The sequence below is a fragment of the Pleurodeles waltl genome, chromosome 3_1 (genome assembly GCF_031143425.1).
Source record: "Pleurodeles waltl isolate 20211129_DDA chromosome 3_1, aPleWal1.hap1.20221129, whole genome shotgun sequence".
Taxonomy (NCBI): Eukaryota; Metazoa; Chordata; class Amphibia; order Caudata; family Salamandridae; genus Pleurodeles; species Pleurodeles waltl.
Window position 1 is genome coordinate 1,802,121,161 of NC_090440.1, and position 12,784 is coordinate 1,802,133,944.

General features: G+C 41.6%; 1 long non-coding RNA gene across 2 annotated transcripts in view; it reads left to right on the forward strand.

Annotated features, from left to right (window-relative positions):
- The first annotated feature begins 12,011 nt into the window (after window positions 1-12,011).
- Window positions 12,012-12,784, forward strand: part of LOC138283428 (uncharacterized) — a 524,738-nt gene continuing 523,965 nt past the window's right edge. For both annotated transcript variants that reach the window (XR_011201255.1, XR_011201254.1), the window contains exon 1: window positions 12,012-12,165. This is a non-coding gene — a long non-coding RNA (uncharacterized lncRNA). The remainder of the gene's footprint in view (window positions 12,166-12,784) is intronic.

The window sequence follows — 12,784 nt, forward strand, 5'->3', positions numbered from 1 at the left end:
GACTTGCAATTTGCGAGTCCATCCGACTCGCAAATTGCAAGTCGCAATTTGCTATGCAGTATGGTGTCTCAGACACCGACTGCGACTCGCAATGGGGTCGCAATGACCCACCTCATCAATATTCATGAGGTGGGTCGCAAATTGCGGCCCCATTGCGGGTATAGGCACTCGCAAACATGGAGGCCTGCTGTTGTCAGTAGACCTCCGTGTTCGTGACTGCTTTAAATAAAGCAGTTTTTTTTTTTTTTAAGTGTAGCCCGTTTTCCTTAAAGGAAAACGAGCTGCACTTAAAAAAAAAAAACGAAACCTTTAGTTTACCTTGCATCTCATTGACACAAGGTAGGTTTTCACGGTAAAAAAATTAGGTTAACTCCAATATTTTGACACTGACGCTAGACAGGTCTAGCATCAAAATATAAATATGGAGGTAAGTTTGCACCAGATTTGTGTAAAAAAAGCACAAATCCGGAGCAAACAGAGTATAAATATGCCCCGTAGTATTTTAAATCTGGTAGTGCCAACTCACCCTTCTCCCTTCTTCTCCACAGCTTTTTTCCAAGAGATCCTTGGGCCCCTAGACACCCATATAAAGGAATTAATAGCTTGTTGTGCTTTATCTTGGAGACCTTTATGCATGGAGTGTGGGATGGTATTAAACAGAAAATTCAACTTCGGTAAGATGACCATCTTAATCAGATTAACTCTTCCCAATATAGTCACAGGGAGGTGTGCCCATCTTTGTATCATCTTACTACACTCCCCCAGCTATTGTTTTGGTTCTTCTCTGCCATTTGCTCGAGATCCTGTGTGATTATTATGCCTAAGTATTTAATTTCCTTATTGCCTTGAATTGGATTCTCCTTCAAATTCCAGAACATTATTTTTGCCTTCTCTGAATTCACCTGGTATCCGGATATTCTACCAAAGTTCTCTGCTATACTTAATAGTGCAGGAAGGGCTGTTGATAAGTTGTCATTATACACTAAAAGTTTGTCCGCGTATAAGGATACCTTTTTCTCCCAACCCTTACAACTAAAAGGGGATATTTTGGAGTTCTGTCTAATTTTCCTAGTAAATGGTTATATACATACATTAAATAGAAGGGGTGACAGAGGGCAGCCCTGCTTAGTGCCTCAGGCTATCTTAAAAGGCTCAGTAAGGTCTCCATTACTAATACCCTTGTCAAGAGAGCATTGTAAATCAAACCAATAGCCATACAACATTTTTCACCTAAATTACAACATCTCAGAATCGATTTTAAATATCTCTAGTTAACTTTGTTGAAAGCCTTCATTGCATCCACGGTTATAACTGCCAAAGGGGCTTCAAAAGTGGTGGCCAAATCAATTGCCCCAATTAAATTAAAGGTCAATTCATGCAAGTATCTCCCTTTCACAAAACCTTTTTGGACAGAATGTATTAGACCATTCACCACCACCTTTAGTCTATTCGCCAATATTTTAGCAAATAATTTATAGTTGCTACTGAGCTATGATATAGGCCTATATGATTTACATTTCAACTGGCTCTTATCTGGTTTCAAAATAAATGTTATAATCGCCTCGTTCCATGAAATCGGAATGGAGGCTCCATTCCCAAGAATCCCTCTAAACAATTCTAACAGGACTGGAATTATGGCCTCTCCCAAGACCTTATATAATTCTACCGGAATGCCATCTGGGCCTGCATCTTTCCCTCCCTTGCACGCTTCTAGTGTGTTTCTTATTTCCCCATGTGTAATTAATTTGTTCAGAAGAGACTGGTCCTCATGCGTAATGCTCAGGAGTGTGTACTGCCCCAGCCAGCCTTCTACCTCTTCATCACTTACCTCTATTTCTTGTGAATAGAGTTGGGGGAAGAATTTTTGAAAAGCAGACTCAATGGCCCTACCATTCATTGATCTTTCCCCCAGCTGATCTAACTTAATCTTCTTAATATGATTCCATACCTGATCACATTTACTCTTCCAAGCCAACAGTTTTCATGCATTTTCCCCATATACAAAATGTGCCAGTTTACTTGTTTGCCAACTATTTGCAATTTTAGCTTGTAACACATCCTCAAGCTGTTGCCTCAAACAGATCAACTTATTGGTCAGAGCCTTGACCGCTTCCCAGTGCATATTTTATACTAGCTCATTCCTGTACCTTAACATTTCCTGTTCTAAAAGGCTTAGTTCATTCCTTAACTTTTTATTTTTATAACTAGCTAAACTCATTTCCCTCTTCTAACCACCTTAAAAGTATCCCATACTTTTGGAGCAGACCCCAAGTTAACCTTAAAAAAACTCCTCTGTTTCTATACGTGGTTGGGAGATAAGCTCTTTATCTAACAACAAAGAATGGTCTAGAGTCCATCTCCTACATCCTGATTCTTGGATTAGATTAGTTTCTAACATAACAGCTGCATGGTCCGATAGGTGCACAGGTAAATATGACAGATCGTCCACTGCGTTACACAGTCTCTAATCTATCAGGAAGTAGTCAATACATGAGGCATGACTATGCTTTTTATCGATAAACGAAAATGCCTGTTTTGCTTTAACTCTCTGCCTCCATAAGTCGCACAACCCAAATTCCTTCATCATCCCCCTCAAATATCACTGAGATTTTGCTGTTCCTACAGATCTATATTTATATGACCTTTCTAGCTTGTTGTTCAAAACTATATTGAAGTCACCGCCATTATAATTTGGTCTAGAGAGTTAGATCAAACATCCGTCTAAGTGGTTCTATATCGTCGTTATTCGGACCATAAAAGTAGACCACTATAATCTTTTTATCACTAATCTCTGCCTTAACAATGATCCAACGTCCGACTGTGTCTGAATTCACCTCCACTAATACTGCATTAATCCGATGTTTAAATAAGATTGCCACACCCTTTGTGTTAGACTCATGCTCCATACAGGCACAATATTGGACCCATATTTTTGTTTTAAACAGCTTCACACTTTCTGCTCTATTTAAATGAGTTTCTTTCTGTAGGACCCTATCTCTTCTTCTTTTAGTTCTCAGGCCGTGACAAAATCTGAAAGGTTCAGTCCCTGGGCCCCTGTCACACTCCAGTGTTGTCTATCAATTTTATATAATATGATATAATCACTAGCTGAGGTGGACATTTCTCCTGCATGCTACCGACCAGGTGCCCCTACTCAACCCCCACCAATGTGACTCCACCATACCCCCCTCCCTCCCCTACCTTGGAGAACCCCCTGATGTGGTGGACTGGTGTTGGCCCATTTTAGGTCGTCCCATGGTTCCCAGGCGGACCACGTTTACCCTACATGGGCACTATATGGGCACTTCATTTTTCTCCACATTCCCACTGCCAGCAGCTCATCTGCCCCAGTAACATTTCTAATTTTATAGGTCTTGTTAGTATACATGACTTGAAGGGAGGCAGGGAACTTCAATTGTGAAGTAGCGCCTAGTTTTTAAAATTCGTCCAAATGTCTCCCTAACTCCCATTGTTTATTTACAGTGGTTCTGGATAAATCTGACCTAATCTCAAATGAGAAATCTTCCCCTCTTATAGTTTTTAATTTTAATGATTTAAACAATATTTTATCTTCAAATGCCTAAGTTTGGAAGTTAATCGGGATTTTTCGGGGGTTACTATTATTAGGTCTTCTCTTAAAGGGATCTCTATGAATTCTCTGAATATCTTTTGCAATTTCCTCTTCGCTTTCCTCCAACATAACTGCGGATTTAATAAGAGAAACCGGATAAGATTTCAAGTTTTCCCCTTCCACTCCTTCCGGCACATTCGAATTTCTCAGATTGTTTCCCCTTGAACTGTTTTCCAACTGTTCTAGTTCATTTTGAAGCTCCTGCTCACTTGCTTTCAATATTTGAATTTCTTTGTTATCTACCCTCAATTTATCTTTCATCACTCCAACCCTATCTTCATGGGCTTGAGTTCTTACTATTAAAAGGTTGAACGTCTTCTCCTATGCCTCACAGGCTTCTCTTATCTCTCCCTGATTTAATTTGGAAACTGCACAGCCCTTTTTGATATCCTCTGATATGGCAAAAAACATTGACTCCACTGAAAAATTCTGAGTCAAAATAGCATCATGGAGACCGATAGGCTGTTCTGTCTCTTGGACAAAAGCATCTGGAGGCTGTAGGCCATTTTCTTTAGGAGGGGCTGCCCTGTCCCTATTCCACTCAACTCTACTTTAAAGCATCTTATTTCCGATTGGAGAATCCTGGGAGCATCTCTTTCTCTTAACTCACTATCCCCACCATTTCCTCACCTACTTTTGGGTGTAAGCTAAGGGAGCCCCCTTCCTGAATGTCCTCCATTTGTTTTGCTGGGGATAATGCAGTCACAGGCCTTACTTTAAAGTAGGTCCTTAACCCGTTTGCTGCCAGGCCTTTTCCCCCTCCTGTGCCAGGCCTTTTTTTGGCTATTTGGAATAGTTCTCGCTTAGGCCATCATAACTTTTTGTCCACATAAGCTACCCACGCCAAATTTGCGTCCTTTTTCCCAACATCCTAGGGATTCTAGAGGTACCCAGACTTTGTGGGTTTCGCAGAAGGAGGCCAAGAAACTAGCCAAAATACTGTGAACATTTCATTTTTTTCAAATAAATGGGAAAAAAGGGGCTGCAGAAGAAGGCTTGTTGTTTTTTCCTTGAAAATGGCATCAACAAAGGGTTTGCAGTGCTAAAATCACCAGCTTCCCAGCTTTCAGGAACGGGCAGACTTGAATCAGAAAACACAATTCTTCAACACAATTTTGGCATTTTACTGGGATATACCCCATTTTTACAATTGTTTGTGCTTTCAGCCTCCTTCCAGTCAGTGACAGAAATGGGCATAAAACCAATGCGGGATCCCAGAAACCTAAACATTTCTGAAAAGTAGACAAAATTCTGAATTCAGCAAGGGGTAATTTGTATAGATCCTACAAGGGTTTGCTACAGAAAATAACAACTGATAAAATAAATATTGAAATTGAGGTGAAAAAAACAGAAATTTTTCTCTACGTTTTACTCTTTAACTTTTTCCTGCAATGTCAGATTTTTTAAAGCAATATACTGTTACGTCTGCTATATTCTTCTGGTTGAAGGGATATAGGACTTGTAGGTTCATCAAGAACCCTAGGTACCCAGAGCCAATAAATGAGCTGCACCCTGCAGTGGGTTTTCATTCTATACTGGGTATACAGCAATTCATTTGCTGAAATATAAAGAGTGAAAAATAGCTATCAAGAAAACCTTTGTATTTCCAAAATGGGCACAAGATAAGGTGTTGAGGAGCAGTGGTTATTTGCACATCTCTGAATTCCGGGGTGCCCATACTAGCATGTGAATTACAGGGCATTTCTCAAATGGACGTCGTTTTTACACACTCTCTTATATTTGGAAGGGCAAAATGTAGAGAAAGACACAGGGCAATAACACTTGTTTTGCTATTCTATGTTCCCCCAAGTCTCCTGATAAAAATGATACCTCACTTGTGTGGGTAGCCCTAGCGCACACAACAGGAAATACCCCAAAACACAACGTGGACACATCCCATTTTTTTACAGAAAACAGAGGTGTTTTTTGCAAAGTGCCTACCTGTAGATTTTGGCCTCTAGCTCAGTCAGCACCTAGGGAAACCTACCACACCTGTGCATTTTTTATAACTAGAGACCTAGGGGAATCCAAGATGGGGTGACTTGTGGGGCTCTGACCAGGTTCTGTTACCCAGAATCCTTTGCAAACCTCAAAATTTGGCTAAAAAAACGCATTTTCCTCACATTTCGGTGTCAGAAAGTTCTGGAATCTGAGAGGAGCCACAAATTTCCTTCCACCCAGCGTTCCCCCAAGACTCCCGATAAAAATGATACCTCACTTGTGTGGGTAGGCCTAGCGCCCGCGACAGGAAATGCCCCAAAACACAACATGGACACATCCCATTTTTTGACAGAAAACAGTGGTGTATTTTGCAAAGTGCCTACCTGTACATTTTGGCCTCTAGCCCAGCCGGCACCTAGGGAAACCTACCAAACCTGTGCATTTTTTAAAACTAGAGACCTAGGGGAATCCAAGAAGGAGTGACTTGTGGGGCTCTCACCAGGTTCTGTTACGCAGAATCCTTTGCAAACCTCACAAGTTGGCTAAAAAAAGACGTTTTCCTCACATTTCGGTGACAGAAAGTTCTGGAATCTGAGAGGAGCCACATATTTCCTGCCACCCAGACTTCCCCCAAGTCTCCCGATAAAAATGATACCTCACTTGTGTAGGTAGGCCTAGCGCCCGCGACAAGAAATGCCCCAAAACACAACGTGGACACATCCCATTTTTTGACAGAAAATAGAGGTGATTTTTGAAAAGTGCCTACCTGTAGATTTTGGCCTCTAGCTCAGCCGGCACCTAGGGAAACCTACCAAACCTGTGCATCTTCAAAAACTAGAGACCTAGGGGAATCCAAGATGGGGTGACTTGTGGGGCTCTGACAAGGTTCTGTTACCCAGAATCCTTTGCAAACCTCAAAATTTGGCTAAAAAAACACGTTTTCCTCACATTTCGGTGTCAGAAAGTTCTGGAATCTGAGAGGAGCCACAAATTTCCTTCCACCTAGCGTTCCCCCAAGTCTCCCAATAAAAATAATACCTCACTTGTGTGGGTAGGCCTAGCGCCTACGACAGGAAATGCCCCAAAACACAACGTTGACACATCGCATTTTTTGACTGAAAACAGTGGTGTATTTTGCAAAGTGCCTACCTGTACATTTTGGCCTCTAGCTCAGTCAGCACCTAGGGAAACCTACCAAACCTGTGCATTTTTTTAAACTAGAGACCTAGGGGAATCCAAGATGGGGTGACTTCTGGGGCTCTGACAAGGTTCTGTTACCCAGAATCCTTTGCAAACCTCAACATTTGGCTAAAAAAACACGTTTTCCTCACATTTCGGTGTCAGAAAGTTCTCGAATCTGAGAGGAGCCACAGATTTCCTTCCACCCAGCGTTCCCCCAAGACTCCCGATAAAAATGATACCTCACTTGTGTGGGTAGGCCTAGCGCCCGCGACAGGAAATGCCCCAAAACACAACATGGACACATCCCATTTTTTTTACAGAAAACAGTGGTGTATTTTGCAAAGTGCCTACCTGTACATTTTGGCCTCTAGCCCAGCCGGCACCTAGGGAAACCTATCAAACCTGTGCATTTTTTAATACTAGAGACCTATGGGAATCCAAGAAGGGGTGACTTGTGGGGCTCTCACCAGGTTCTGCTACCCAGAATCCTTTGCAAACCTCACAATTTGGCTAAAAAAATATGTTTTCCTCACATTTCGGTGACAGAAAGTTCTGGAATCTGAGAGGAGCCACATATGTCCTGCCACCCAGCCTTCCCCCAAGTCTCCCGATAAAAATGATACCTCACTTGTGTGGGTAGGCCTAGCGCCCGCGACAAGAAATGCCCCAAAACACAACGTGGACACATCCCATTTTTTGACAGAAAATAGAGGTGATTTTTGCAAAGTGCCTTCCTGTAGATTTTGGCCTCTAGCTCAGCGGGCACCTAGGGAAACCTACCAAACCTGTGCATCTTCGAAAACTAGAGACCTAGGGGAATCCAAGATGGGGTGACTTGTGGGGCTCTGACCAGGTTCTGTTACCCAGAATCCCTTGCAAACCTCAAAATTTGGCTAAAAAAACACATTTTCCTCACATTTCAGTGACAGAAAGTTCTGGAATCTGAGAGCAGCCACATATTTCCTGCCACCCAGCCTTCCCCCAAGTCTCCCGATAAAAATGATACCTCACTTGTGTGGCTAGGCCTAGCGCCCGCGACAGGAAATGCCCCAAAACACAACGTGGACAAATCCAATTTTTTGACAGAAAACAGAGGTGTTTTTTGCAAAGTGCCTACCTGTAGATTTCGGCCTCTAGCTCAGCCGGCACCTAGGGAAACCTACCAAACCTGAGTATTTTTGAAAACTAGAGACCTAGGGGAATCCAAGATGGGGTGACTTGTGGGGCTCTGAGCAGGTTCTGTTACCCAGAATCCTTTGCAAACCTCAAAATTTGGCTAAAAAAACACTTTTTCCTCATATTTCGGTGACAGAAAGTTCTGGAATCTGAGAGGAGCCACAAATTTCCTGCCACCCAGCGTTCCCCCAAGTCTCCCGATAAAAATGATACCTCACTTGTGTGGGTAGGCCTAGCGCCCACGACAGGAAATGCCCCAAAACACAACATGGACACATCCCATTTTTTGACAGAAAACAGAGGTGTTTTTTGCAAAGTGCCTACCTGTAGATTTTGGCCTCTAGCTCAGCCGGCACCTAGGGAACCCTACCAAACCTGTGCATTTTTAAAAACTAGAGACCTAGGGGAATCCAAGATGGGGAGACTTGTGGGGCTCTGACCAGTTTGTGTTACCCAGAATCCTTTGAAAACCTCAAAATATGGCTAAAAAAACATATTTTCCTCACATTTCGGTGACAGAAAGTTCTGGAATCTGAGAGAAGCCACAAATTTCCTTCCACCCAGCGTTCCCCCAAGTCTCCCGATAAAAATGATACCTCACTTGTGTGGGTGGGCCAGGTGCCAGCAACAGAATAAGGCCAAAAACTTGTAGAGATAGAGGGGATAGCACAGCGAGTTGATAAGGACAGATTCTTTTATACATCTTTAGGCTGACTCTGCTTTGGGGACCCACACAAGTGAGGTGTCATTTTACTTGGGAGACTGAGTGGAATGCTGGGGAGTTGGAATTGTGTGCTGGAGCGGTGATCGTACAAACGAAAGTCAGGAAAATATGCTTTTTTAAGCAAATTTTGAGGTTTGCAGAGGAGTCTGGGTAAGAAAATGTTGGGGGATCCATGCAAGCCACACCTCCCTGGACTCTTGGGGTGTCTAGTTTAAAAAAATGTCTGGGTTTGATAGGTTTCCCTAGATGAAGGCCACACCCAGGACCAAAAATATAGGTGCCTCCTCCTTCCCAAACACAGGTAGTTTTGTAATATATCATTTTGATGTGTCCACATACGTGTGTGATGTGCCAAACACTAAAATTTGCTCTCCCCGATATGGTAGCTTATTATGAAGCAGCTGTATTTGATTGGGTTTCGAGAGTAGCGCAAAAGCCAAATTGTAATTTTTATCTCAATCAGATGATGTTAGATATGAATGTTCGTTTTTCGTGCTTTTTGAAATTCCCTCGCCTACCAAAAAGGGTCAGGTATAAATTACCAGTCATGATTCAAGAAACTATATCACAGTTAAAGCGCAAATACTAAATTGATAAGGCATTTTCGTTCCTACGAGTAAGGGACATTGGGCTTTTAGGAGTGGAATTAAGTCAAAGCAATATACTGCAATGGGAAGGGCTGGGTTTTAAGACCTTAGAGGATTTTTACTTAGTGGATTGTTTGAAAAGATGGGCACACTGTGTAATGGGTTCAAGAGATGTTTCAGAAAACTTAAAATGTTCATATTGTCAAATTCAACATTCCTTGCATCCAGCGCGACAACCTTTGAACTGCGCAAATAAACCGATCGCTCAGGCCTTCTATGGTAACCAACCACATATTGGAAAATGGTATAAATTACTTCAGGATGCAGGGGCAACCAAGATAACTACCCAACTTTTGGTGTGAATAGCCAATATGACAGGATGTAAGATAGAGATACAGCATTGGAGAAAACACAATGAGGTGTTGTACAAAGCACATAGAGGGGCCAACTTTAAAAAGATTACTTTATTCTCTAGGTGGTTGTTGTACTATACCCCCGCTGTAGTAAGAGATATGCATCCAGAGACACCAGGCTCCTGCCCACGCTGTCAAAATTCTCAGGGGGATTGGATGCATATGTGCTTTCACTGTATATCTCTGGCAAGGTACTGGGAGCAGATTTTTCAGAGGTTAAGCTCCTGTATAGGCCATGTGATCACCCCTAGCCCATTGGTTGCGCTTTGGGGCATGACGCAAAATATAAATCTTTCTAATGCATCCAGACAGATGGTATTTGCAGGTACATTGATAGCTTTATCACTTATCCTGCAGGCATGGAAATCACCAGACCCCGTCATACGCACTATGGGGGGCGAAAATGGAATTTACAAGGGTTAGAGAAAAATTGTATGCTCAGCGAATAGGAGCTGTGAAAAGATATCATGGGATTTGGGCCAAAATGAGCAATTTTGCTGAAGTTTAGGCAGAGTGTAGGGAAAGTTGAGGAAGGAGATTAAGTAATTCAATTTTGAAAAATATGAAAAATTCAATTGTATGCTATAAGTTAATATGTCAAAACATTTATGTAGGCAATGACGAAAGTTGGATTTATACATATATGTAATGTAAAGTTTCACCTGCTGAATAAAAACATTTAAAAAACAAAAAAGAAAACGGTGAAGAGCTCCGTGCAATCGGCGCAGAGCCATGCTCTGGTCTGAACCATAAAAAATTGCTGTTCCACCCCTTTCGCTGGTGTGACATGAAATGCTTGTGGTTGAAAAGAGTAAGCTCAGCATCTAAAAAATGCGGGGATAAGCGTAATTCAGCCTCGTAAAGCGAGGAGCATACTCACAGGTTGAGCAAGGTGCAACACCTACCCGACGGCAGCAATCCCGGAAGTGTTGAGATGACTGAGGTTGTCAGGTAATAAGGTCATGGCACTCAGCGTGGACCAATCAGGACACAAGGAAGAGAGAGGGGCTCGTCAACTGATAGTCAGCCCCACCCATGAGAATTCAGAAAAAGAGGACTGCTGTGTGCATTCAAGGGAACATTAAGGACTACTGTAGAAGGAAGTGGTCAATGCGATTCCAAGCCATGCTGAGTTGGGAGGGGAGAGAAAGGGTAAAAGCAGGTCAAAGTTCAAATGTTAGTATTAGTACAAGTGTCTGAAAAAAGGGACCACTTGTGATCATATACATGATTGTCTGCAAGTGTGGACATTACTATGTGGGCAGTACTATCAGACCACAAAAAACGAGAGTGAGTGAACATTACAGAGCTCTTAGACAGGGGGACGAACGATATCCCATTGTTACACACATACGTCAATGCCCTAAACAGGGTCGAAATCAGAGTTTTGAATTTTTTGGCTTTGAGATTGTACACATGAATTCAAGGGGAGGTAATAGGGAGTTAACACTTAGGAAAAGGGAGTGTTATTGAATCTTTAAACTCAGGACGGTGGAGATGGGCCTTAACACTAACCATGAGATGGAATACTTCTTGGGCTAATATTGAGTCATCATGTATATTATTTATGCGCTATTCAATATATTATAATATTAGTATTATAGTATTGCTCTTGTTGTTGATATACGGGTATTGGACAAAGGGTTACTATTATTAATGTTCAATTATTGTGATTATCATTGTATTAATGAATATGCCACTCTATATTGATGTACAGAGGCTTTTGGGGGCAATTTACAGAATCCTGTAAAGTAACCACTTTGAGTTTAAATCTAATTCATTTGTGTAATTGCGATGTTATAATCATTCAATCTGGATAATACATATGGTTTAACGGGGATTAATTTATGTTATTAAGGTTTCTTCCTCTATCTTCTTCTTTTTTATTGTGTATATTCGACATTGTATGAATAGGTTAACTGATGTACATTATGTGAAGCTATCCGAACTGGAGTTTGGGACGGGTGTGATGGGACAGACAGGAGGAGAATTGCACACCACTATCATGGAAATGCACTGTTAACTTGTGGAATTTATGCTTATTCCTTGATAACTTTTGACATTTTAAATGTTATTGGCTGCACCCATAGTAGAGTGGGGCTATATAATTTCCTATTGATTTTACTTTGCCTTACCAGGAGTACATTAATGGGTTGGACTTGAAAAACTCCCATTTTCAAAATTTTTCGGTTTTCGCCTTATTTTTATTTTTCATTAATCCTCGTTTTTCTGCTATTACACTCCTTTCTATAAACATGCAAGGATATATATTTATTAAGAGAAGTTCTCTCATCGTTACAAGATGGCGCCCGTTTTTTCAATATCTTTCCATTATACATGCCGGCTAACATGGCGGACGGGCTTCATGGAAACTTCTTAAGTCTTGCGGGAATTTACTAAGTACATCAATATTTTAACGGAGGCAGACGGGACCCCGGCTGCGCTACCGGTCGACCGGAGCTCTGATTTATGGCTCCGCAGTATATTATTCGGTACTTCTCTCATAGCGAGGTAAGCTGTAGGTAATATTTGCGTGCAGGCGTTGGTCGCGTGAAGGTGGTATTACACTGGCAATCCTGATAAACTTATAATTATGATTTCTTTTGCCCGCAGTTCTGATGGTGCTTAATTATACACCACTTATAATTATTCCTTATGGATTACATATACAGAGCCATAAGACCTGGTAGGTTTTTTTGGGAACTATGGTGTACATCACACACATGGAATACCACTTGGAGGTTGTCTCCCTTCTAATTTTGCTTTGGCAATTTATTTCTGTTCCCAGTTTATTGATTATGAACGTTAAAGGGACTGCTTAGCCACTTATGGTTTTGAACTGTGCACCATGCCTTCTCGAGGTATGTTTATTTGCTTTATACTTATTAGTTTTACGGCATGACTTAAGGTTATCTTAATTTTAAGACTCATGGGGTCTTTGCGGCTGGTTCTTCTGTTTTCCTTTGTCTCAAGTATCTAGAATCCACATTTGGTTTTGTTGATTTAGTGGTTCCTTTTCTCTTTTCACGTGGGTGTCGTGATGCTTGTCGCCCTCTCCAGTTTCTTTCCGAGAGGGATGTCTTATTTTGTCACATTTGGTCACACACATATTGTTGTGAGCACACTGTGA